Source organism: Lutra lutra, chromosome 3, assembly GCF_902655055.1.
Source record: "Lutra lutra chromosome 3, mLutLut1.2, whole genome shotgun sequence".
Lineage (NCBI taxonomy): Eukaryota > Metazoa > Chordata > Mammalia > Carnivora > Mustelidae > Lutra > Lutra lutra.
In genome coordinates this window covers 129558715-129586132 of record NC_062280.1, presented here as the reverse complement: position 1 = coordinate 129586132, position 27418 = coordinate 129558715, and the positions used below count along the sequence as shown (strand labels likewise).

The window sequence follows — 27418 nt, the reverse complement described above, 5'->3', positions numbered from 1 at the left end:
GAGCATGTGCATCAAGTCACCCCCGTAACAGCCAGTAACACACCAAACATGTGAGAAAGCACCCTAAAGCAGCACCCCCACCACCAAACTGCCAGGTGACCAAAGATACATGAGTGATCCCAGATGAAATGACCCAAATCTAGCCCAGATGACCAGAACCATGCATCTCATCCACATATTCATGAGTAATAATACACACTTGTTTTAAGCCACCATTTGTTTTTTCTTGGCAGGGGGCAGGATTGTTACAGAGCAATAATCTAACTGAAATTCATGGTAAACAGAAGAGCTGGGATTTAAAGCCAGGCAGTTTGGACCCAAGCTCACCTTCCTACTTACTACATTGTATATCAAGGGCAATACTGTTATAGCATGTTCCTTTGTGAAAAAGAGATTATTTATGCTTACTATTTCATATTATTGAAAATTTATAAAAGTTTGGGGCACCTGGGTGGCTCAGTGGGTTAAAGCCTCTGCCTTCGGCTCAGGTCATGACCCCAGGGTCCTGGGATCAAGCCCCACACTGGGCTCTCTGCTCAGCAGGCAGCCTGATTCCCTTCCTCTCTCTCTCTGCCTGCCTCTCTATTTATGATCTCTGTTTGTCAAATAAATAAATTTAAAAAAAAAAACAAAAATTTATAAAACTTCAAAATACTAAATATAATTTTTGTTTTTCTCCTTTATGTAAAAAAAAAAAAAACAAAAAGCATAATGGACCTAGAATTAGAACTAAATTGCTAATGACCACCTTTACATTAACTGAATAAAATAATAAAGATAAGATAATAAAAAAGAAAAACTACATGACTTTTCTTGATACATTTACATTTATTTCAATATAAATAAATATTTGTGGACAGAGTATCCTAAAAAACTACCTGTATTTTCTGAAATGTACCTATATTAATTTTTATTAACTCATTCTTGCTCTTAACTGATTTACTTTGCTTCCCAATTTACTGATATATAACATACCACAACATCTACCCACCTATATACAACTATGCCCATATAGTTTCCTTGGTGGATCTTAGTTTCCACCAAGGGATATGGGAATGATTCCATTAAACTGGAAGTTGAGACCACCATCCTGCCACTTTGGACTTTTCATGCCAATGAATCAAAAAAGGAGAAGGTTACAGAACTGGGGTGGACTGATCTTACTATCAAGAAGTTAGGTTGCTACTACACTGAGAAGCTAAGAAAAAATATGTCTGAAATGCAAAAGTTCCTCTGGGACATCACTTTGTATTTCCATGTAATGTGATTAAAGTCACTGGACACAATCCAGGCAGAACTGCTAATGACCCAGACCCTTAAGGAATAAAGATCTGAGTCACCCCACCAGGCAAGCAACCACAACCAGCTGAGGTACTTGACAAGAACAGAAGGAATGTGGAATGACAGCAGGAAAGGGCAATTATAGATAGCAACTACAACCAAATGACTAGTTACAGGAAAGAACATTCTACTATTTCTTTCTTGTTTTGATGTAACAAATTGATATATATATTTTTTAACCTACTTATTTATCTCCCTTTCCATAACCATCTAATAGTAGCTAATCTCCCTCCAATCATTTAAGTAACAGGATATTAAACAGAAAATAGGACTTCAGTAGGAAAAAAATGAACCCAACTATGGATAAGGGATTTTCTTCCTCTCTGAAGAATATCTGTATGCTATCAGTGGGAAAAAGGACAGTTACACTACACTCATCAAATGTATAGTTTTACATCTGTCCTTGTAAGTTAAATATGGTTAAAAGAGGTGTATATAGGTCCCATGGTGTCAAAGAATGGACTGTGATGGCTTTTTATTGTCATCTTAGCTAGGCTGCAACTACATTTCTCCAAATTTCACTCCCTGCATGGTTGCAGGTTAAGGATGGCCTCAGAAGACAGGACCATGAAATTTAGAAGATAAAGTGAAGTAATAGCCATATTCAAAACTTTACAACATAAGGTCAGAGAGTATTGCAGTTCTCATATTGTCATGGATATTTGGGCCCACCTATGCTAGCAGGAGGTAGCAACTGCGCACACAGCTCCCCTAGCTCCTGCTGGATCTGTTCTTCCAAGCAATACTAGGGCAGACTGTGTGCAGCTCCATGGTCAGGCGCACCACACCTATTATAGGTTATCTATATCATCAGAGTTGCAGGTTTGGAAGCAGTAAGACAATAATAAAGGTAGAAATTCAGGCTTATGGGTTCTTTCCATGTTCCAGTATAACCTCACTTTACATCTATCTTCCCTTCCCACATGTCAGCCCGGCTGACTTCAAGACTAGAATCACACTCCGGAGTATATAACAAGTTCCCACAATTGGTAAAAATCAATCACTGCAATAATTTTACTTCTCTAACCAAATCCTAATTGATAGAGATGGAAATGTTCTTTGGGATTAGAATACTGTAGAAAGGCCTGAATATGTCTACCTTTCTCTTCTCTGCCTCACATAACAAACAACTAAAAAAGAAAAAGTCAAATATCATATATTGGGGTTATCACATAGTTCACTTTCCTTCCATCGGCAAAAATACTTTAGGATTTACGTGAAGAACAGTAAGTTTGAAGTGCATTTACTTTCTAAAGGGAAAAGTTCAAATTTTAAAATCTACCTTCTTATAAAGTTATAGTCACATCAAAACAACAAAACAGACTGTACAAATTCAAGAAAAGTAAAAATCAACACACCTTAATGTTTTAGTGTTTTTTAAACTACTTTAATGTTAACCTTAGATGTGTGTTGAAAGCACAAGGCAATAAATCTCTTAGAAGATGTGCCATCTCTAAACCAACTCATCCATTTCCCTCTTAAACAGATTCTTTTTTTTAATGTTTGAAGGCAGAACTATAAACTCAAGTTTTTGTAGAATGATCCTGAAGGATCCTCTGGATCTGAGCTGGACCCTAGCTATCCATTTAAAGAAAAATACATGTCCAGAAGCACTACCATGAACATAAATTTTGAGAGAAAAGCAACTGAAACATTTGCATTTTCGTACTTTTTCTACAGAATAGAAATACTAGGAAAAGGTCAAAGACAGTTTAAAAATGACATTTCCCCCCAATATTATCTGGTCCCAAGTGTCCCGCTGCTGTCTATCAAAGGTTCCTGCCAAAAAAGGGGAGAAGAAACAGCAGCAAAAACATAACTGTCACTTTAACCAGCCTTTATAAACATTCTTTAGCTCCTGGCTCTTCACTACAAAATTACCTACTTAGACCAACCGTATGTAAGTGAAACAATAGCGAACTTACACCTTACTCTAACAATGTGTAACTTTAAAACAAGGTACGTGTTGGGGCGCCTGGGTGACTCAGTGGGTTAAAGCCTCTGCCTTCAGCTCAGGTCATGATCCCAGGTTCCTGGGATCGAGCCCCGCATCGGGCTCTCCGCTCAGCGGGGAGCCTGATTCCTCCTCTCTCGGCCGACCTCCCTGCCTACTTGTGATCTCTGTCAAATAAATAAATAAAATCTTTAATAAAAAAAAAAAAACAAGGTACATGTTAATAGCAACTGTGTTTAAAGACCTAGTTTGAAACGAATGAAAATTAGTCTGTGAAGAGTTCTAATAATGGTGGGGTAGCTTTTGTCTACTCATTAGACTAACCTTTCCACAGATGTCAATTATAAATTCTGGATAGAACACTTTTAAGAATGATTTCAATGCAGAAAAAAGCAAGCAAGAGAAGGTAGAAATTGGGAGATTTGACCACTGAAGGAAAAGAAGCATTACTGGGTTCAAATTTATACAGCTTTTCCCCTGAGGGCACTGCTAGTTTGTAGTAACACGAGTCCACTAGACCTCAAGTAAAAAGCTGCAGCTTTACTTGAGTTCATGGCCACAGAGTGGCTGAAAACTCAGAGACGAAATTCAGTGAAGGAGCAAGCCACAACAAGGGAAGCCTCAAAAACTAATATAAACTCCATCCATAATACAAGAACCCTTAAACTGTATATGCTCAAGGAAGATTCTGAAGAGTCTAGTGGAAAACAACTGGAAAGTTGAAAGAACTCAGCAGCAAGGTCAGCTGCTTCCCACTGCAGAGACATGAGCCTGGAGTTTGAATCCTGGCAAGTTACAAGGCATTAGAAAACACCTCCGGCTTTCTACATACCCAGCTTAAAGTGTAAGACCAAGCCACTACAAGTTCTAGATGATCAGCCAGAAATTTAATCATACTCACCAAAAAAAGTTAAAGAGAATTTAGAGCTGATGTGTCACCCACAATGTCCACTCTACAATTACAACTTTCTAAACATAAAAATAAGCAGGAAATTTTGACATATTGTCAAGGATAGAAAAAAGGAGTTAAAAGATAAAGACAGTGAAATAATTCAACTAAGTGAACTAACCAACAAGGATGTTAAAGCAGCTACAATAAACATATTTAAAGACTTAATGGAGAACATGATCACAATGCAGAATCTCCAGATAAATGGAAATGCTTAAAAAAAAAGAACCACGTAAAATACTAAAACTGAAGGGTGTATTATTTGAAAATAGGTGTAAAAATACCCATATTCACTGCAGTATTGCTCACAATATAACTAAAACACAGAAACACCAATTGATGAGTTGATAGATGTAATATACACACATATATGATACATCTCATATATAGGACATATACCATGCACATACATATGTGATAGAACATATTCAGTCAAGAGAAAGGAAGATATCTTGCCACTTGCAACAACATGGATGAAACTTGAAGGCACTGCGCAAAGTGAAAGGACTCAGAGAAAGACAAGACACCGTATGGTCTCGCCTATATGTGAACTCTGAAAAAGGAGACCTACCATAGAGAGTAAATTGGTGGTTGCCAGGGGCTGAGGTGTGGGGGAGATGGGGAGAATTTGTTAAAGAGGAAGAACTTTTAGTTATGAGTAAGTTCTATTACTGCCAGCTACCAGCAAATGATATAGCAGCTGGGCACAAAATCAAAACTTTTAGAGGTTTCCTCTGGGAGGGACATGGCTAAGGTAGCTAAGTGGGGACGGAAACCTAGCTGCAACAGTGTGGTCGTAGGCTCCTCAGAGTCACAGGAAGACCGGGGTGCCTGAGCACAGCAGAGCTCCCAGTAATCAGAGTGGAAAAACCAGCGGCAAACAGTGAGCCAAGGAGTGGGCTCTCATCTCAGGGTTGCCATAAACCACGAACCGCAGCACAATCAGGCAACTGCCCTCTGAGCAGGAGTCCAACAAGCCGCAGAACAGAACCGGCAAGACCTCCCCTTTTCTCCCCTGGGAGGAGTGGGGCAGGTGCATGCTGCAGAGTCTGCAGGGTTTGGAGACTCAAAATGGGGTCATGTGCTGAGACAGAAAAGCTCGGTCACAGATCAGGTAAGTATGGAGTGTGGCCAGAGACTAGGAAGACAGGAGTGACTGACTGCTTTTCTCTGAGGAGTGCACTGAGGAGTGGGGCCATGAGCTTTGGGCTCAGAGGCCGGTGAATGGGAGGCCACCATTTTCATTCTCATCCTCTAAAGCTATGCAAAAAGCCTTTAGAGAACAAAAGCCACAGTGAGCAAACCAAAGCAGATTACTTAGCCTAGCCCCCTGGCAAGAACTATACAATTCCTCTCTGGAAAAGTCACTTGACAATCAACCAATCAACGCAACAGGCCCCTGCTCCAGAAGATCAGCAAGAACATCCTCCCAAGACCAAGTTTACAAGTAAATGAGACCTGCAAAACTCTAGCACTAGGGGAATACAACATAGAAAATTCATGGCTTTTCCCCCCTGATTCTTTAATCTTTCAACTTTAATTTTGCTTTTAATTTTTTTCTTTCCTCTCTCAACTAATTTATCAACTTTTTAATTTTTACTTCTCATTTTTTACAGTTACACACTAGCCCTTCACTGTATTTTATCTAACTTTTTGTATTATATTTTTCTTTCTTTAAAATGTTGGGACACAGTTTCTTCTAACAGACAAAAAACACAACCAAAATCTAGTGTTTGGCTCTATTCTAGTCACCTGTAAGATTATATTCTTTTTTGTTGTTGTTTTTTCCCCTTCTTCATTTTATTTTTTTTTATTTTGAAGTCTTTTTTAATTCTCATCTTTATAGTTACATTCTATCGATGTATTTAATCTTATTTTTGTATATATATGTTTTTCTTTCTCTACAATTTTAAGATGTAGTTTCTTCTAACAAACTGACCAAAATATATTCAGGTGATAGTGTTCTGCTCTGTTCTGTTCACCTTTTATATCCCTTCCCTTTTTTTGTTGTTGGTTTTATTTTTCTCTTTTGTTTTTTTCTTCTCTTTTAATCTCCATTTTTACAGTTACATTCTATCCTTTCATTGTATTTAACTTTATTTTTGTACATATACAAGTTTTTCTTTCTTCATAATTTTGGAATCTAGTTTTCTAAAAAAATAGGCCAAAATACCCACAGAATCCAAGGTATTGCTCTATTCTGCTCACCTAGCAGTTTATTTTCTTTTTTTCCTTCTTTTTAATTTATACCAGCTTTGAGTCTCTTCTCAGTTCTTTAGTGTATATTTCTCTAGGGTCATTGCTGCCATTTTTTAGTTTTTTCTCTTGTTCATCTATTCTTCCCTGACAGAATGACAATGGAAAAACTCACTTCAAAAAAAGAGAATAGGCAGTACTGACTACCAGAGATCTAATCAGTATGTACATAAGTTGTCAGAACTAGAATTCAGAATAACAATTAGAAAGATACTAGCTGGACTCAAAAAAAAAAAAAAAAAAAAGCAAAGAATACACTAGAGAATCCCTTTCTGAAGAAATAAAAGGACTAAAATCTAACCAAGTTGAAATCAAAAAGGCTGTTTTTAATGAGATGGAATAAAATACAGAGGCTCTAATTGCCAAGAAAAATAAGGCAGAAGAGAAAATTAGTGACACAGAAGACCAAATCATGAAGAACAAAGAAGTTGAGAAAAAGAGAGTTAAAAAACTACTGGATGATCAAGGGAGAATTCTAGAGGTAAGTGACAGCATAAAGCGAAACAATATTCCCAGAATAACTGGGATCCCAAAAGAAGAGAAAAAAGAGAGATGAACAGAAGGTATATTGAAGCAAATTATAATGGAGAACTTCCTTAATCTGGGGAAGGAAACAGGCATCAAAATCCAGGAGGCACAAAGAACCTCCCTCAAAATCAACAAAAATAGGTCAACACCCCAACATATAAAAGTGAAACTTACAAATCTCAAAGACAAAGAGAAAATCCTGAAAGCAGCTCAGGGCATGAGATCTGTAACCTACAAGGTTGGCAGCAAACATATCCACAGAGACCTGGCAGGTGAGAAAGGTCTGGCATCATATATTCAGGATACTAACTGAGAAAAATACGCAGCCAAGAATATTTTATCCAGCTAGGATGTCATTCAAAATAGGAGTGATAAAAAGTTTCCAAGACAAAGAGAAATTAAAAGGATCTGTGATTATCAAACCAGCCCTACAAGAAATATTAAAAAGGATCCACTAAGCAAAGAGAGAGCCCAAAAGTAACACAGACCAGACCAGAACAGAGACGTTATACAATAACAGTCACTTTATGAGTAATACAATGGTACTTAATTCATATCTTTCAATAGTTGCCCTGAATGTAGATGGGCTACATGCCCCGATCAAAAGACACAGGGGATCAGACTGCATAAAAAAGCAAGACCCATCAATACGTTGTCTGCAAGAGACTTATCTGAGACCCAAAGACACATCCAGACTTAAACTTAGGAGGTAGAAAACCATCTATCATGCTAATGGACATCAAAAGAAACCCTGAGTGGCAATCATTGTATCAGACATACTAGATTTTAAACCAAAGACTGTAGTAAGAGATAAGGAAAGACACTATATAATCAAAGGGTCTATCCAACAAGATTTAACAATTGCAAATATTTATGCCCCTAACATGGGAGCAGCCAATTATATGAGCCAATTAATAACAAAATTAAAGAGGGGCGCCTGGGTGGCTCAATGGGTTAAGCCTCTGCCTTCAGCTCAGGTCATGATCCATGATCCCAGGGTCCTGGGATCGAGCCCCGCATCTGCTCAGCAGGGAGCCTGCTTCCTCCTCTCTCTCTCTCTGTGATCTCTATCAAATAAATAAATTTTAATAATCTTTTTTTTCAAGATTTTATTTATTTGACAGACAGAGATCACAAGTAGGCAGAGAGGCAGGCAGAGAGAGAGGAGGAAACAGGCTCCCTGCTGAGCAGAGAGCCCCATGTGGGGCTAGATCCCAGAACCCTGGGATCATGACCTGGGCCAAAGGCAGAGGCTTTAACCCACTGAGCCACCCAGGTGCCCCAAATTTTAAAAATCTTTAAAAAAAAATAACAAAATTAAAGAAACACATTTGTAATAATATAATAATAACAGGGGACTTTAAAACCCCTCTCACTGCAATGGACAGGTCATCTAAGCAAAACATCAACAAGGAAATAAGGGTTTTAAATGACATACAGGACCAGATGGACTTGATAGATATATTCAGAACATTCCAGCCCAAAGCAACAGAATACACATTCTTCTCGAGTGCACAAAGAACATTCTCCAGAAGAGATCACACTGGCTCACAAGTCAGGTCTCAACTGTTATCAAAAGAGTGGGATCATTTCCTGCATATTTTTGGATGACAATGCTTTGAAACTGGAACTCAATCACAAGAGGAAATTTGGAAAGAACTCAAATGCATGGAGGCTAAGAGCATCCTACTAAAGAATGAATGGGTCAACCAGGAAATTAAAGAAGAATTTTTATAAATTCATGGAAACAAAATGAAAATGAAAACACAAATGCTCAGAATCTTTCGGATGCAGCAAAGGCAGTCCTGAGAGAGAAGTACATAGCAATACAAGCCTTTCTCAAGAAACAAGAAAGGCCTCAAATACACAACCTAACCTTATGCCTAAAGGAGCTAGAGAAACAGCAAATAAAGCCTAAACCCAGCCAAAGAAGAGAAATAATAAAAATTACAGCAGAAATCAATAAAATAGAAACCAAAAGAATAGTAGAACAGATTAACTAAACAGAGCGGGTTCTTTAAAAGAATCAGTAAGATTGATAAACCCCTGGCCAGACTTATCAAAAAGAAAAGAGAAAAGACCCAAATTAATAAAACCATGAAAGAGGAGAGATCACAACCACCACCAAAGAAATACAAAAAATTATAAGAACATATTATGAGCAACTAAATGCCAACATATTAGACAATCTGGAAGAAATGGATGCATTTCTAGAGACATAAACTGCCAAAATTGAAATAGGAAGAAATAAAAAGCCTAAACAGACCCACAACCAGCAAGGAAATTGAAACAGTCATCAAAAAATCTCCCAACAGGGTGCCTGGGTGGCTCAGTCAGTTAAGCATCTTCTTTTGGCTCAGGTCATGATCCCAGAGCCCCGGGATCATTGGGCTCCCTGCTCAGCGGAGAGCCTGCTTCTCCCTCTGCCCTTGACCCTGCTCATGCTCGCTCTTGCTCTCTCTCTCAAATAAATAAAATAAAATCTTGAAAAAAAAAAAAAAAACCTCCCAACAAACAAGAGCCCAGGACATGATGGCTTCCCAGGGGAGTTCCACCAAACATTTAAAGAATAATTAATGCAGATTCTTCTGAAGCTGTTTCAAAAAATAGAAATGGAAGGAAAATTTCCAAACTCTCTAAGGCCAACATAACCTTGATCCCAAAACCAAAGACCGCACCAAAAAGGAGAATTACAGACCAATATCCCTGAACATGGATGCAAAAGTTCTCACCAAAATACTAGCTAATAGGATCCAACAGTACATTAAAAAGGTTATTCACCATGACCAAGTGGGAGTTATTCCTGGGCTGCTAGGGTGGTTCATCATCCACAAATCAATCAATGTAATAAACTACATTAGTAAGAGAAAACAAAAGAAGCAAATGATCCTCTCAATAGGTATAGAAAAAGCATCTGATAAAGTACAACATCCTTTCTTGATTAAAACTTTGCAGTGTAGGAATAGAAGGCACATACCTCAATATCATAAAAGCCATTTATGAAAAGCCCACAGTGAATATCATTCTCAATGGCGAAAAACTGAGAGCTTTCCCTCTAACTAAGGTCAGGAACATGGCAGGGATGTCTACTATCAACACTGCTATTCAACACAGTACTAGAAGTCCTAGCCTCAGCAATCAGACAACAAAAAGAAAAAGCATCCAAATCAGCACAGTAGTAGTCAAACTTTCACTCTTTGCAGAAGATGTGATACTCTGTGTGAAAAACCCAAAAGACCCCACCCCAAATGTGCCAGAACTCATAAAGGAACTCAGCAACGTGGCAGGATATAAACTCAATGCACAGAAATCAGTGGCATTTCTATACATTAACAATGAGACCAAAAAAAAAAAGAGAAACTAAGGAGTCAATCCCTTTTACAACTGCACCCAAAACAGATACCTGGGAATAAATCTAACCAAAGAGGCAAAGGATCTGTACTCACAAAACTATAGAAAACTCATGAAAAGAAATTGAGGAAGACACAAAGAAGTGGAAAAAACATTCCATGCTGATGGATTGGAAGAACAAATACTGTGAAAATATCCATGCTACCTAGACCAATTTACACATTCAACACAATTCCTAACAAAGTACCATCAACTTTTCTCACAGAAATGCAACAAATAATCCTAAAATTTGTATGGAAACAGGAAAGACCCTGAATAGCCAAAAGAATATTGAAAAAGAAAACCAAAGCTGGTGGCATCACAATTCCTGACTTCAAACTCTATTACAAATATGTAATCGTTAAGACAGTATGGTACTGGCACAAAAGCAGACACACAGATCAATGGAAGAGAATAGAGAATCCAGAAATGAACCCTCAACTCTATGGTCAACTAATCTTCAACAACGCAGGAAAGAATGTCCAACAGAAAAAAGTCTCTTCAACAAATGGTGTTGGGAAAATTGGACAGCCACAATGCAGAAGAATGAAACTGGACCATTCCCTTATACCATACATAAAAACAGACTGAAAATGTATGAAAGGCCTATATGTGAGACAGGAATCCATCAAAATCCTAGAGGAGAACACAGGCAGCAGAGGCAAAAATGAACTATTGGGACTTCATCAAGACAAAAAAACTTTTGCAAAGGAAAGGAAACGGTCAACAAAACCAAAAGACAACTGACAGAAAGGACAGGATATTTGCAAATGACACGTCAGCTAGAGGGCTAGTATCCAGAATCTATAAAAAAAAACTTATCAAACTCTGGCCGCCTGGGTGGCTCAGTGGGTTAAAGCCACTGCCTTCGGCTCAGGTCATGATCTCAGGGTCCTGGGATCAAGCCCCGCATCCGGCTCTCTGCTCAGCAGGGAGCCTGCTTCCACCTCTCACTCTGCCTACCTCTCTGCCTACTTGTGATCTCTGTCTGTCAAATAAATAAATAAAATCTTTAAAAAAAAAAAAAAACTTATCAAACTCAACACCCAAAGAACAAATAATCCAATCAAGAAATGGGAAGAAGACATGAACAGACATTTCTCCAAAAATCACATCCAAATGGCCAATAGACACATGAAAAAATGCTCAACATCACTCAGCATGAGGGAAATACAAATCAAAACCTCAGTGTGATACCACCTCACACCAGTCAGAATGGCTAAAATTAACAAGTCAGGAAACAACAGATGTTGGTGAGGATGGAGAGAACGGGAAACCCTCCTACACTCTTGGTGGGAATGCAAGCTGGTGCAACAACTCTGGAAAACAGCAGGGAACGTCCTCAAAAAGTTGAAAATAGAGCTATCCTACGACCCAGCAATTGCACTACTGGTTATTTACCCCAAAGATACAAATACAGTGATCTGAAGGGGCACCAGCACATGTTTATAGCAGCAATGCCGACAATAGCCAAACTATGGACAGAGCCCAGATGTCCATCAAAAGATGATGTGGTATATATATACAACGGAATACTACTCAGCCATCAAAAAAATGAAATCTTGCCATTTGCAATGGTGTGGACAGAACTAGAGAATATGCTAAGTGAAATATGCTAAGTGAAATAAGTCAATCAGAGAAAGACAAGTATCATATGATCTCATTGATATGTGGAAATTTAAGAAATATAACAGAGGATCATAGGGGAAGAGAGAAAAAAAATAAAAGATGAAACCAGAGAGGAAGACAAACCATAAAAAACTCTTAATCATAGGAAACAAAGATTTCCTATGGGTTTCTGGAGGGGGGTGGGGTGGAGAAATGACTAACTTGATGATGGACATTAAGGACGGCATGTGATATAATGAGCACTGGGTATTATATAAGACTGATGAATCACAGACCTGTAACTCTGAAACCAATAATAACATTATATATTAATTTTAGAAAGTAGTAAGTAAAAAATAAAAATAAAGTAAGCTAACTTTACACATAAAAAAATATATAAAGGCTTAAACAAATAAATGAACAAATTGAGAAAAATAAACAATTCTATTCTTCCATGCAGAAGAATTCCCAGAAATTTATGTAAGCATTTCCCCCTCAAGGCATTGGAATGTTAAGTCTCTACCCCTTAAATGTGGATTGCATATAGTAACTTCCTTCCCAAAAGTATAGTATGGAAAGGGGGAGGGGAACAGAGAGTAACTTTTCAGTGGAAATACATGAAAAACACTACCTCAGCCAAGTGAGAATCCATGTTCATAGTATGTACCACTGATATAAGAATATTATTATGCCTCGGTGGCCTTCCTCTCCTGAATCCATAATCACAGTCTGTAAAAAAACATCAAACAAACCCAACTGAGGTATTCTATAAAATACCTGACCAGTACTCCATAAAACTGCTGAGGCTATTAAGTAAGGAAAATTTGAGACACTGTCACAGTCAAGAAGAACCTGAGGAGATATGATGCCTTACTATAATATGGCATCTTGGATAGGGTCCTGGGACACAAAGAGACATTAGGTAAACACTACAGACATCTGAATAAGTGATGGTTTTTAATTAATAATAACTTTTCAATGTTAGTAACAAATGAACCACAATAATGTAAGATATTAACAATAACGTAAGTTAAGTGTGGTGTAGTGTCTACTATTCAGTTTTTCTGGAATTTAAATGTATCCTAAAATAAAAATTCATTGAAGAAAAGAAAAAAATCAAAGAATAAGATCTTGCCATATGCAACAACATGGATGCCAAGTAAAGTAAGTCAGGGAAAGACAATTCCAAATGGTTTCACTTATATGTGGAATCTAAAAAAACAAAGTAAACATCAGTAAACAAAAAGAAACAGACTCATAAACACAGAGAACTGATAGTTGCCAGAAGGGTGGGGGCTGAGGGGATACAGCAAAAAGGGTGAAGGAGACTGAAAGATACAGGATTTCAATTATGGAATAAAAAAGTCACAGAGATAAAAATTACAGGATAGGGAATATAGTTTTTGGCACTATAAAAGTGCCATATGGTGACAGGTAACTATATTTGCAGTAAGAATAGCATAACATGAATTTGTCAAATAACTCCATTGTACACTTGAAACTAATGTAACATCGTGTATCAATTACAATAAAAAATAAAGGGAAACTTTCAAAAAATGAAAAAAAAGTCCATCAAAGGTATGCTGTCTATAAGAGATGCACTTTGAAAACAAAAACACAAGTCAGGTTAAAAGTCTAACAATGAAAAATTATACAACACAAATATAAACAGTAAACATAACAAGTGGCATGGTTACATCAATATCAGAAAAAAATTAACTTCAGTAAAAGAGAATTATCAAAGGCAAGAAGATCAACTCATCCAGAAGGCATCCCAATACTAAATGAGAATGCTCCTAGTATCAGAGAGCTTGAGGCAAAAACTGCATTAAGGAAATACATGAAGCAAAAGCTAATTAGGTTTACAGGAAAATGAACAAATCTACAATTATAGCTGGAAGTTACAATACCCATCTCTCGACAACTGAAATGGATAAAAAATCATCTGTAGACATACAGATCAGGGTTCAGCAAACTATAAGGCAGATCCAGGGCCCTCTGCCTGCCTTTATAAATTATTAGAACACGGCCAGGCCCATTCACTTACATATTGCCATGATTGCTTCTGCATCACAATGAGAGAATTAGCTACAACAAAGGCTATAACCTGCAAAACCTAAAATATTTTCTATATAGCCCTACAGAAAAAGCTTTCTGATCCTGATGATATAGATGATTTGAACAACACTATTAAGCAACTTCACTCAGTTGTACCACAGACCATATTCTGTGCCATTAAATAAGTCTCAAATTTCAACAAATCTTACAGTGTAAGTTTTCTGACCACAACAAAACTGTATTAGCAGTTTTGAAGCTATCTATGAAAACTCAAAACATCTGGGAATTAAGCAACACACTTCTAAATAATCAATGAGTCAAAGAAATCACAAAAAAAATTAGAAATTTTTAATAATGAAAATACAACATATAAATACCTGATATGTAGTTAAGTAATGCTTAAAGAAAAAATTATAGATTTAAGTCCTTATATTTAAAACAAAGTCTTAAACTTAAATATCAAAATTCCCACATTAAGAAGTAGAAAAAAAAAAAAAACTAAACCAAAAGAAAAAAGAGTAAAGGAATTATCAAGATAAAACCAGAAACCAATTAATACAAATTGCTGAAACCAAAAACTGTGAAAAGAAATAAAAGACCTAAGACCTAGCAAGAATGACCCAGAAAAGAAGTAAAATACAAACTACCAACCTCAGGAATAAAAGAGCAATCACTACAGATCCTATGGGCATTAAAAGGATCAAAAGGATCACAATGGAAATTTATCAAATTTATGCCAAGAGATTTAATGACTTAAAACAACTGCTTGAAAAACACAAAACAGAAAATCTGTATAACCACAGATTTACTAAAGAAACAAAATCCATTATCAAAATTCTTCCTCCACACAAGCATAAAAAAAACCTTCCATGCTTAGATGGTTAACATTAAAGAAATACAATTCTTATATAAACTACTTCTGAATACAGAAGAGAAAAATCCTTCCTTACCAGTTTTAAAAGGCTAACGACAACCATCTTCCAGAAAGCATTATAAACCATATTTCTCATGAACACAGACACTAAAATCACTAAAAAAACAAACCCAGAAACAGATCTATGGACTATACATCATGATCATATGAGGTTATCCTAGGATTGCCAGACTGGCTTCACTTTCAAAAATCAAGAAGTATGTTTCACCAAAGAAACAGAATAAAGAATAAAAGCCATACAATCATCTCAATAAATACAAAAAAGTGGTGGGTGGGGGGAAGGTTTGACAAAATTCAACACCCTTTCATAATTTAAAAATAAAAATCTCAATAAAAAAGGGAATATCGTCCATCTGATTCCTTTTAATCTACAAAAAACCCACTGCTAACACCCTATTTTATGGTAAAAGACAATGTTTTCCCCTTAAGATCAGGAACAAGACAAGGATGTCCATTTTCACTCTTTAACATTAGACTGAAGACGTGAGATGATACAGTAAGGTAAGACAAAGAGAAAGCTTATAAGATGAGCAAAGGAAGGAATAAAACTGTCTTATTCACAAATGATATGATTGTCTTTGTAAAGAAAATCCTAAAAAATCTACAAAAAGACTACTGAACTAAATGAATTTAAATTAGCTAAACAATTTAAATATTACTGCATTTCTATACATGGGAAAAACTGAAAAGAGCTTTTATAAAATTTCATTTAATAGCATTAAAAAATCTTTAGGAATTTAACATGCAAGATCTCTACAAAGAACACTAAAATATTATTTATTATACATATATAACACTAACATGTAATTGATATTTTAACATATTAATATGTAAAAATCCATTTTAATGGGTTCAGGTAAAAATCTTCCATATGCACACACATATATATGCATGTACATAGATTTATAATACATGTTAAAGATGACCTACATAAAAGGAGAGGTATATAACTGTATTAGTAATTGCTCTATAAAAACTACCCCAAGAGGCACCTGGGTGGCTCAGTCAGTTAAGCGTCTGCCTTCTGCTCAGGTCATGATTCCAGGGTCCTGGGATTGAGCCCCACATCGGGCTCCCTGCTCAGTGGGGAGCCTGCTTCTCTCTTTCCCACTCCCCCTGCTTGTGCTTGCTCTTGCTCTCTCTCTCTGTCAAATAAACAGATCTTTAAAAAAAAACTACCCCAAAACTTAGCAGTTGAAAATGACATTTATTATCTCAGTTTCTAAGGGTCAGGAATCCAGGAGCAGGTTAACTGTGGGTTTGGTTCAAAGATCTCTCATAAGGTTGCAGTCAACATAGGTAGATACATAGTCAACCGAAGGCTAGAGGATCTGTTTCTAAGCTTACTCAAGGCTACTGGCAGAAGGCCTCAGTTCTCTGTCATGGAGATGTTAGGAGACAATACTCCATGGGACTCTTGCATTTCTGCACATCTTGCAACTGAAGATCAACTGCCCTTTGTTCTAGACTATCATCTTTCAAAGAAGTCTATAAAGTGAACAGACTTGGAAGATAAAGTCTCCTCCACAGCAAAGAGCATGTATGCTTATTGCACATTAAAAAGTATCCAGGTTCCCTATGTTCAGAGTTCCTCTCCTGAAACACAACCCACTGCATAAGCAGGTGTCATCTGGCCCTCTTCATGTTATCAGGTATGAAATGGAGCTCAAGGAACTGGCACAAAAACGCTGATATCCTAGCTACTACTGTAGCACTAGTGACAGTAAACAGTCTTTCAACTCTGACCAAGGGGCCTCATGTCCTCTTCTATCAGCATCCATGAAAACTGAAGTAAGCTCACTTGTTAGCTTACAAGTAAGGTAAAATCTCAGACCCTTTACAATCTTGACAATGGGTCTCTCTACAGTATGGTATCTGTTTTCTTCTACAATGAGTGATGAGAGAGAAAGAAAGAGACCGGTAACAAGCCACTGTGTCTTTTTTAACCTAATTTTATAAGTGATATGCCATCACTTTTACCATATTTTATTGGTCACAAAGACCAATCCTAATAAAATGCACAAGGTAGCTATGAAAAGGTGCAAATACCAGGACACAGGGATAAATGGGAACCATGTTAGAGGCTACCACACTGAGTATTGCTAGATCATTTTTCCCAATATGTCTCTACAGAGCAAATAATCCCAAACAAAATCCCAAAAGGCTTAAAAGAAACTGACAAAATGATGTTAAAATGTATATGGAAACACAAACAATGCCCAAACAATGTTGGAAGATTCACACTATTTGACTCCAAAACTTATGGCAACAGAGGCAGTATGACACTGGCATAGAAGAAACAAATAGATAAATGAAACATAACTGAGTCCAGAAATAGATCCATACAAATAAGTTCAAAAGATTCTGAACAAAAACACAAAGGCTATCCTCTGCAAGAAAGGAAAGGGTTTTTTCAAACAATGATGTTGGAATTGGATGTATGATGTACAACCCCCCACTTCATATTATACATAACAATTCAAGATGGATCACAGCCCCATATGTAAAAGACTATGAAACTTCTAAAAGAAAGCACAGGAACTTATTTTCATGACTTTTGGATAGGCAAAGGCTTCTTACAACTCAAAAAGCATAATCTATTAAAGAAAAAAACTGATCAGATTTCATCAAAATACACGACTAAGGAAAACACAAACTGCAAACTGAGAGAAAACACTCAATACACTAGTCTAATAAAGAACTTGTATCCAAACTATACTAAGAATTCTTACACGTCAATAATAAAAAGGTAAACAATTTTTAATGTGCAGAAAACTTGAAGAGGCATTTACAAAAGAAAATACACTATCAATAACTACATGAAAAATTGCTCAACATCATCAACCACCAAGGAGATCCAAAATAAAACCACAGTGAGAAACTATTTCATACCAATTAAAATGGCTAAAATTTAAAAGACTGATTATCCAAATGCTAACAAGAATGTACAGGAACTAAAATTCTCATATATTCATGGTGGGAGTATAAAATGGAAAATTACTTCGAAAAACTCACAATTCCCTTCCTAGATATTTACTCAAGAGAAATGAAAACAGCTGTTTGCAAGAAGATCCATATAGGCCTTATTCTTAACAACTCAAATGTCATCAACATTAGAAAAGATAAACTGGCGGGGGGGGGGGGGGGGGGGGCGCACCTAGGTGGCTCAGTCAGTTAACTGTCTGCCTTCAGTTTGGGTCCTGATCTCAAGGTCCCGGGATTGAGCTCCACATCGGGTTCTCTGCTCATGAGGAAGTCTGCTTCTCCCTCTCACTCTCCCTCTGTGTTCTGTCTCTCTCTCTCTCTCAAATAAATTTTAAAAAATAAATAAACTTTGGTAAACTCATCCAATGAAATTCAACTCAGCAATAAAAAGAAAATCTAGTATATTCAACTTCATGAATAAACCTGGATATATACGTTAACCAAAGAAGCTAGATGCAAAAAAGTACACAGAACAAATAACAAAGCTAATCTATGCTGTTAGAAATCAGAGTGCTTGCAGGAGAGGGAACTGAATTGAAAAGGCAACCAGGGAACCTTCAGGGATAATGAAAATGCTCAATATTATCTTTTGGGTATTGGTTACATGGATATAATTGTCACAACTCATCAAAGTGAGCAATTAATATCTGTACATTTTATTTTATTTAGTTTACATCTTGATATAAATCAAATACAAATTTTAAAAAAGAATTTGTGAACTCATTGTATTAATTTTCCTTTTTTCCCTTAATCTTGAGTTGTCCAGATGTATATTTAGTGTGTGTTTATGCATATATACACACACATATTTATGTGTATTCAGTAAATATTTATCATCTACTATGTGCTAAACACTATGCTAGGTTCCAAAATAACTAAAAGTTCATACCCTTGAAGGTTAACCACCTTGGGCAAGAAACACACCCTGAAATAAAACACATTAACATGTAGGTTTCCATTATAGAGATATACAGATGATCTTGTGAAAAGGAGAAAAAAGCACCACATAATCGCCAGAGTCAGATATCAGAAAAGCCTTTCTATTAGGTGGGGGATGAAAAGCAGGAGTCTGGATATGTGGACAAGCAGGAACGGACCATTAAAGCAGAGAAATACTGCATAAAAAGACACAGAGACAAAGGGTCTAATACAATAGGAAGGTCTGAACAATTCAGTGTTTGGGGGAGTTTAGAAAGCCCAAGAGAAAGTGACAAGACATGCTGGCAAGGTAGGTAGGTACAAAAGCAATGCTGAAGTTTTTAGAATATAGAGACCATGAAGAGCCACTGAATAGTTTTAAGCAAGGAAATGGCACATTCAAATTTGTGATTAGAAATATCACTCCACTAACAATGTAAGAGATAGCCTAGAAGAGAATGAAGGTGGAAGCAGAGAGACGTGTCAGAAGGCAAATGCAGGCAAACAAGAAAAGTCATGGTTACTTTTAGTAAACCAACCAACTGCACATGGACTAAAGAGAAATTAAAGAAATGGACAGAAAATTGGGTAAAGATTAAGATAAGACAGTTCACAGGGAAAAAAACAAGATGGCTCTTAACCATATGAAAAGACACTGAGCTTCACTTGTAAGAGAAACATTAATTAAAACTACACTGAGATACCATTTTTCACCTATCATATTGGCAAGAATCCAAAAAGTTTGATCATACACTGTGTTGACACGAGTATAGGGAAACAAGTATTCTCACACATACATTATTGTTACTACCTCTATGAAACACAACTTAATATCTGTCAAAATTATACCTGCTAGATTCTTTGACCCAGCAATTTCACTTCTAGGAATTTATTCTACAGATACAACTACGTATGTACAAAAATGATGTATGTACAATGTTGCTCAGTGCAGAATTTTTGTAACAGTAAACACTGGAAACAATCTAGCTTATAAAGCTCACCAATGGGCTTTATAAGAAAATATTCTGCCTTCTTTTAAATTACTGTATAAGTTGTATATATTTTAAGTATATAACCTAATATTTTGATACCATACATATGCACTGTGAAAACATTGCTACACTCAAATTACTTAACATCACCTCTACATAGTTATCTCTGGGGTGGGGGGTAGGGGGAGGTGGAGGGAGTGGGAGGGAATCCCGGTAACCCGCAAGAGCCCTTTAAACCAATCAACTCCTAAGTCTACAAGGAAAAATTTCATTTCATTTAAAAAAATAAAATAAAGCTGCAGGTAAGGGTAGTATCTGGGGATTAAATAGAAACAAAACCCAAAACCATGTAGTCTTGTCGACATCCCCAGATTTATATAGAGTTCAGCCTCTGACATTCTAGTAGAATATCAACTACAGAGAAGTATTATAAAAGATCAGAAAACAGATGTAAAGGATGTTAGAAATAACATCCTCTCCCTTTGACTGGTTTGAAGCAAAATCAGTTTCTCTTATAATTAAAACTAAGTGTCCCTCATCTCTGGAGGAACTATTGGAATAACAAGGTCAAGGCTGCCACCCCAGCCAGGGAAGAGGAGCAAACCAAATGACAGTATAAATAAAAATGAAATGACAGTTTAGAGTGAGAAGGAGGAGTAGTGAGACAAGCAGACAGTAGAAGACAGAGCTGACCTTATACAAAATTTATTTGCCCTGACTCTCAAATCTCCCTTCCTGCCTTTATATATCTCGTTAACACCAAGTTAAGAGCTATCAATACCCTCAATTTTGCCCTTGGTAGTTCGAAGTCTAGCACTGTAGTCTCTCCATCCAGAGCAATGTATCCCTCCAGGTGCCACAGTCTCTAAAATATCATTCCTCTTTAAAAGCTGCACCTCTCTCAGTTCATTTCAGATGGAGGGAGGGGGAGAAGGAGTCAAGTAAATTAAGCTACTTAATCTAAAGTATGTGCTACAAGAAACCTCTCCCCAATAATCATGCAAAAAAAAAAAGTTTTCCCTTATTAATAATCAAAGAAATGCAAACCCAAAACAAGATAAAAATTTCACTTATCAAATTGGCAAAAAGCATAAAGTTTAATAAAATCCAATGTTGGTGAACATGAAACAAGCATACTCATATACCACTGGTTAGTATAAACTGTTACAACCTAAAGACCACTCAAAAAGAAGTCAAAACAAAAAAATTATTAAATTATTATATATCCATATAATAAAATATTCTAATCATTTTTAATTATGTTGATCTATATGTGCCAATAGGAAAAGAGCTCTGTAACATTAAGCAAAAAGTAAACTGCAGTTAAATAAGGTAAACAGTATAATATAATACTATTTGTATAAACTTTTTGAAAAGTAAACTTTCTGGAAACTGCTAAAAGTGAATTACCTTTTGAGAGAACGGGAAAAATAGCTTTTATTTTTACTTCTCTGTACCATCAGAAGGTTTTTTTATCATATACATCTACAACTTTTAACTTAAGACATACAAAGTCCTCTCTAATCCCCACAACCTTAACTGCTACTCTCACCATCAACTGTCCACACACTCCCCCTACTCCTCCATCTCAATATCTAAAGGCTGACTAAAATTGCCTGATGGGAATTTTAGCTAGTAGAGGATATATTTTGGAAATATACTTTGGATCTATATCTGGGGTTTTTCCTTAAAATCTCTTCACTCTAAAATCACCTCTGAGATGAAAAATGAGAAAAAGAATCCCTACACTGCCCAAGGAACCTTTAACTCTCATTTCCTGTTGGGGTCCTAACCATCCTCTCCTAGAGAGAGACAATCCTTATGGTTATAATATCCTCGCCTTCTCCTATCAGTTTTATATCTAGTCTAGGCTAATTTCGCTCTCCCACATAAAGAGCAATCTCTATTATTCCCAAAGAGGACGAAGGCTTGCCCCATGCAGAATCACTTAACAGGAGGAATCTTACTGTCTGGTTTTCTCAGCTCTCACCACCTTGGTGCAGGTGACCAACCACTACTCTAAACTTCTATAGGGCAAGATCTCAGTCCTTTTTAATTGCATCATCTCTGGTACTCTATGTATATGCAAATGTAATATCTGTTCATTTTACCTAAATCATGTTAGAGCATTCTCTGTAGAAGGGAGAGGCAGGTTAGAGGAGTACATCCAGGTCATGCCCTTTAAAGATACTTCCTGCTTTAATCAGTCTTCCATCACTGCCCTTAGCCACTTATAAGTTTTACAACTAAGCCAAGTACTTCTAATTACCGCTTAATTTCTAATCATTAGAACACAATAACTCATGGATTTTTTAAATATCTTAGATTATTGACGTTAAGATTTACTTTAAACAACTAAATTTTGCTCATCCAAGTTTAACCTTCATAATTTTCTCACTGTGCATGATCACCCCTGCCAACTAAAACAATTACAGCCTCAAAGCAGCAAACTTACCCTATTTTTGAACTAATTAGTGAGAAAAGGCTAAAAACCTTTTCCACATATTGGGGAAAATGGTTATAATCAGGTTGATAGCATTACAATGTGAGGAAGAGCTGACTTCTACACATGGAGAAGTCAGAACTGCGAACCATTTGGCAGTTTCTTAAATACGCTTAAAAAGTACATTCTCGGGGAAATTACTGGGCTTATTTTTAAACTATTTTTGGAATTTTTAACATTTCCAAACAGGAATACTCAAACTAAACACAATTTTCTCCAAATATCTATTTGAATTGGAAGTGACAAATGACTTGTACAGCAAATGGAGTTTAAAAGTGAAAAAAAAAAAAAAAACCCACACTCATACATACATCTTATAACAAAGTAAAGTTTAATACTAACCTTAAAATTACTCTGGCTTACAAGTTTCGGGAAAAATAAATAAATGTCATGTCGAGTAACAATGTACAATGAAACATCAAGCCCCTCCAGAAGAGAAAGACACACAAGAGGTTATCTTCTAAGACAACTGAAGTGGACTGAATCCTGGATAAAAATTATTAAAACCAGACTCGAAATAGATGGTTAACCTTGAAACTTTATTTCTTGACTGAATGAATGAAAAGAAGGGCGAAGGTAATGAAGAATAACATGCTACCTGGCAGTAATTTCAAGTATCACTTAAGTCCTGAATTAAACAATACAATGTTGAAGATTTTAAGCTTCCACAAGAAATAGAATTACCCCAATTCCACCACACAAACAGGGCTATGATTCTGGATAAATCAATTAAATTAAAATCTGAACCTAATTTCTCATGCATATTGTGAGTTGATGACCATCTTTAAGTTTCCTTATAGCTAACACAAGGAAACAAATTTATTGTTTTCTTATATACAGTACTTGTCATCCAAGCCAAATCACAGTTGAGTTCTCCTGATAATTGTAGGCACACATGATCAAAAAAAGTAGCAATGAGGAAGCCAAAGGACAATCCTAATTCAAGAGGGAAAAACAACTTCCCAAAACAGTCCCCTCCACACTGTTTTGGGTATATTCTACCATTTCATTCTTCACAGAATATATCCTAATCCAGGGTATCACTTTATTTTAGGCTTAACAAATTATTGATAAAGCCAAGTCCTCAAAATGTTACTCTTTGGATCTAGTAAAGCTGCAGAACAATTTTTGAATAAATTTAAAAATAAAGCAACTTTTATCCAACAGCCAACTTAGACTACCCGTCAAATAAGCTTAGTAACATTGCATGACATCTCTTAACAACAAGCATCACTATCATCACCTTATCTCCAGTAATTCCCAGAAAAAGTGAGGGAAAAGACAAATATAACTAGAGAGGAATAAAATCAACAGTAAGGAAACAAAAGCTGCTGTAAAAACAAAATACAAGAAGAATCAATCTCAAAAAAAAGGAGATAATAAGAAAGGGCACAAAAGTTCTTTTCAAAAAAAGGCGGGGAGAGGTGCCAATTCAAACATTACTTGCTCGTTTAAAATATTCACACCTTGAAGTAACACCCACCCAGAAAAATAATTTTTTAAACCATTAAAAAAAAAGCACTACTTCAGGTACTTCGGTAATCAAAGAATGTCTAAAGTGCACCTTTCCTATACGTATTTGTAAATTTATTTCCAGAGAGTAATGTTCTGATTGAAGACATTTTTATAGTTAAGTTTTTGAGAATAAATCTATCTTAACGTAAGACGTCCCAAGTTGAAACTTTCACCTACATACTCACCACTATAAATTTTAATTAGGTTTTCTGCTATCACCAGGTGATACAAGATTAACTGTTCCACAAACTGACCTGCATACACAATACGAATGCTCATCTTACTGTCCCTAAAAATGCTAACATCTTTGACAAATGTACTGCATAGATAAGAAGAGTCCTTTTCAGCCTTTATTTTGCTTACTATCATACTTTTCTATTTTTTTTTTTTAACTTCTATGTAAGTAGTACGTGAGTTAATACAATGTTCTATCTTGGAACTTTACGTGTGTAAGTTGAGAACAATGATTGTATATCCATTCAAGTTTTAAATAATTGCAATTTATTTACAGCTCACCTCATATATAATCACACTTTTATTAGGAAGACAGGAGAAGACTCCCAACTCACTCAAGACCCTGACCAGCCTTCGAAATTAAAGGCTGTATCCGAAGTTTCCGAAACTATTTAATAAGAATAGGGTCGTTCAGGACAGCCCTACCCATCCATCATTTCATAATAAAAGTTAAAAAAAAAAAAGAGCGTTCATAGTATATTCTTCAAAGCAAAATAAAGGGTTCCCTTTTATTGGGCTAGTGAGGAATCTTAAAACGTTAAAAGGAGTTGAGAGAGTAGGGAACTGCTGTTCCGAGCCCTTCCCTGAGTTTACACGGTCCCCGGGATGGTAGGCAGTAACATAATCAAGTCAGAAGGCGAGGCGCTGCATTTCAGGGTTCAGATTCATTCCCTAAAATAACTGTACCTCTGCTTGGCGTAGCTTGAACGTGTGCACCAAAAAACAGCAGCAGCAACAACGTGCAAGATTTTCCTTCTGACCAAAAACTTTTCAAGTGTCACTAACCTGAGTGCATAAACGTCAACTATCTACAACCGCACACCATTTTCATTGTCATTCCAACTCCGAGGCTTCCTAAAGGAAAGCCAGAGCCCAGCCGTCTGCCGGGAGGAGCCCTTCCAGCCAGTGCGGAGCTCTTCCTCCACCAGGTCCTCCGGTTCCCCCAGCACCAGCTCCGAGAGCGCGTTTAGCGCGCTTTATCTCCGGCCACCGGCAAGTAACAGTGTAAAAATGTCACTCTAGCAGCCCATTTCCTCGCCCGGAGCAAAAGCTGGGTGGCGCGGGCGAGGCGCGCGGGGACCCGGCTGAGGGGCGAGAGCGCCCGAGGCCCGCACGCAGCCCGGGGTGCAGCCCCGACCCGCGCTCCCCACCCCTCGCCCGGAAGGGGGAAAACCCGCCAGCGGGAGGATTCAACAGGAGCACCGCGCCGCCCGCCTGCCGCCCGGGAAACAGCCGCCGGCCGGCCGGGACGCGGGGGGAGGGGCGGCGGCGGCGGGGCGCGGGCGACCGGGCTGCGGGGCGCGGACCCCCGCCCGCGCGCAAGGTCACCGCCCGCCGCCCGCCGCCGCTGCCGCCGGCGCCCCGGCTGGGGCCAGGGCGGCAAGTTTAATTTCCCGAGGCTGTGACTGAGTCCGCGGCGTGGAGGGAGCGCGCCCGGGCGCGGGGCCCTCCCCACCCCCACCGCGCAGCCCGGCCCACGCCCCCGGCCCGCGCCCCACTCCTCCCGGCCGGGGCCGCCGCCAGGCAGCCGGCGGCTGCAGCCCCCGATGCCGTGAGGCGAGTCTCGGCTGGCAGGCGGGCGGCGCTTGAGCCCCGCCACAGACACAGCCGCGGTGGCGGGCGCTGAAAAATGGAGCACGGCGATCAGAAAAGAGAGACATTTTCTTTCCGTTAACTGAATTGTTTCCTACCTCCGGGTTCCCGACTCGCTACTCCTCTCACTCCGCTGCTCTCCGGGATCCGCCGCCGCCGCCGCATCCAATCGCCTCCTCCCCCCCCTCCCCTTCCGCAGCCAGCCCGGCCGTTCCTCCTCCTCTCCGCTTCAAAATGGCGCCAAGCGCTCTTCGGCGGCTGCTCCAATCGAACCGCCGCGGACAGCACCCGGGGGCAGGCAGTGCGCGGCGTGGGTGCGCAGCGCCCCCTGCCGGCCAGACAGCCCCGGGCGCGCGCCCGCCCGCCCTCTGGGCTCCCCCGCCCCGCTCCGATCCCACGCGCGCGCCCAACTCCGCCCCGCCCCATCGCGCGCGCACGCAGCCACACAGGCACGCCGCCGCGGTGGCCGCGGTGTCAGCGAGACTTGCGGCTGTCAATGCTTTCTCTCCCTCTGCGGCTTCCTTGATTTTTGCCGAAAACCACATAAATTGTTACATAAATTGTTACTCTAATATCTCTAACTTTGGAGATAGAAGTTGCGTATTTTTTAAGACGCTAAAATTGAGTACTGATGTGCCATGTACGTGAAACTGGTATTAACTTCTTTGCACTTTATTTGGTAACTCTTACCCAGTCATCTCAAAATACCATAAAATAGTTTTTTCTACGCTGTGTGTATTACCTCTCTCCTTAATCCAAGCTTTCCCATTCTGAGGAACTCTCTAAGCGGTAGGTGGGGAGGAGGACACAGGGATTCAACCTGTAACAAAGCATTTCACTCATTTGTTTTGTTATCAGTTGTTTTGTTATCAGTTTCTCCCTCCTTATTGGAGGGAGAAATAATCTGAATACCGCGAAGGTGCCTTCCAGGAGTTAGGTTTCTAAACCCCTTTACCCCCCAGGTTGTGCCGCTCCTCCTTCCCGCAGGTTTGGAGGAGTGTATTAAGAGGATCTGGCAATTACTTTTAGGACAGAGAGAGAGGGGGAAATTAAGGCCTCAAAGAAGCTTAGTTTCTAACCAAAAAAAAAAAAAAAAAAAAAGTGTTTTACACAACACCAAATGGATTCAGAGAAATTGGTAATATAAACCTTCATTACAGCAACACTATTCAGGAAAACTGGAATCAGACATTGGTCTTCAAACAAATAGGTGTTTTTAAAGCCCCAAACACTTCTGTGATTGGGGCTTTAAAAAATAGCCAAGTGAGGGGCGCCTGGGTGGCTCAGTGGGTTAAGCCTCTGCCTTTGGCTCAGGTCATGATCCCAGAGTCGTGGGATCGAGCCCTACATCGGGCTCTCTGCTCGGCAGGGAGCCTGCTTCCCCCACCCTCTCTCTGCCTGCCTCTCTGCCTGCTTGTGATCTCTTTCTCTCTCTGTCAAATAAATAAATTAAATCTTAAAAAATAGCCAAGTGTGAGGGCAAGGTGTATGCAGTAAATCTCTGTACCTTCCTCTGAATTTTGCTGTGAACTTAAGACTGATCTAATAGGGGTGCCTGGGTGGCTCAGTGGGTTAAAGCCTCTGCCTTCAGCTCAGGTCACGATCCCGGGGTCCTGGGATGGAACCCCACATTGGGCTCTCTGGGCAGCGGGGAGCCTGC

General features: G+C 38.4%; 1 protein-coding gene across 5 annotated transcripts in view; it reads right to left on the bottom strand.

The window, feature by feature from the left end:
• The window catches only part of PDS5B (PDS5 cohesin associated factor B), a 195502-nt gene extending 169538 nt beyond the window's left edge, over positions 1-25964 (bottom strand). For 3 of the 5 annotated variants that reach the window (XM_047723117.1, XM_047723120.1, XM_047723121.1), the window contains exon 1: positions 25857-25964. The gene's annotated coding sequence lies outside the window, so the exon portion shown is untranslated. The remainder of the gene's footprint in view (positions 1-25856) is intronic. The other 2 variants (XM_047723119.1, XM_047723122.1) reach the window with 1 other exon arrangement.
• Positions 25965-27418: the final 1454 nt, after the last annotated feature.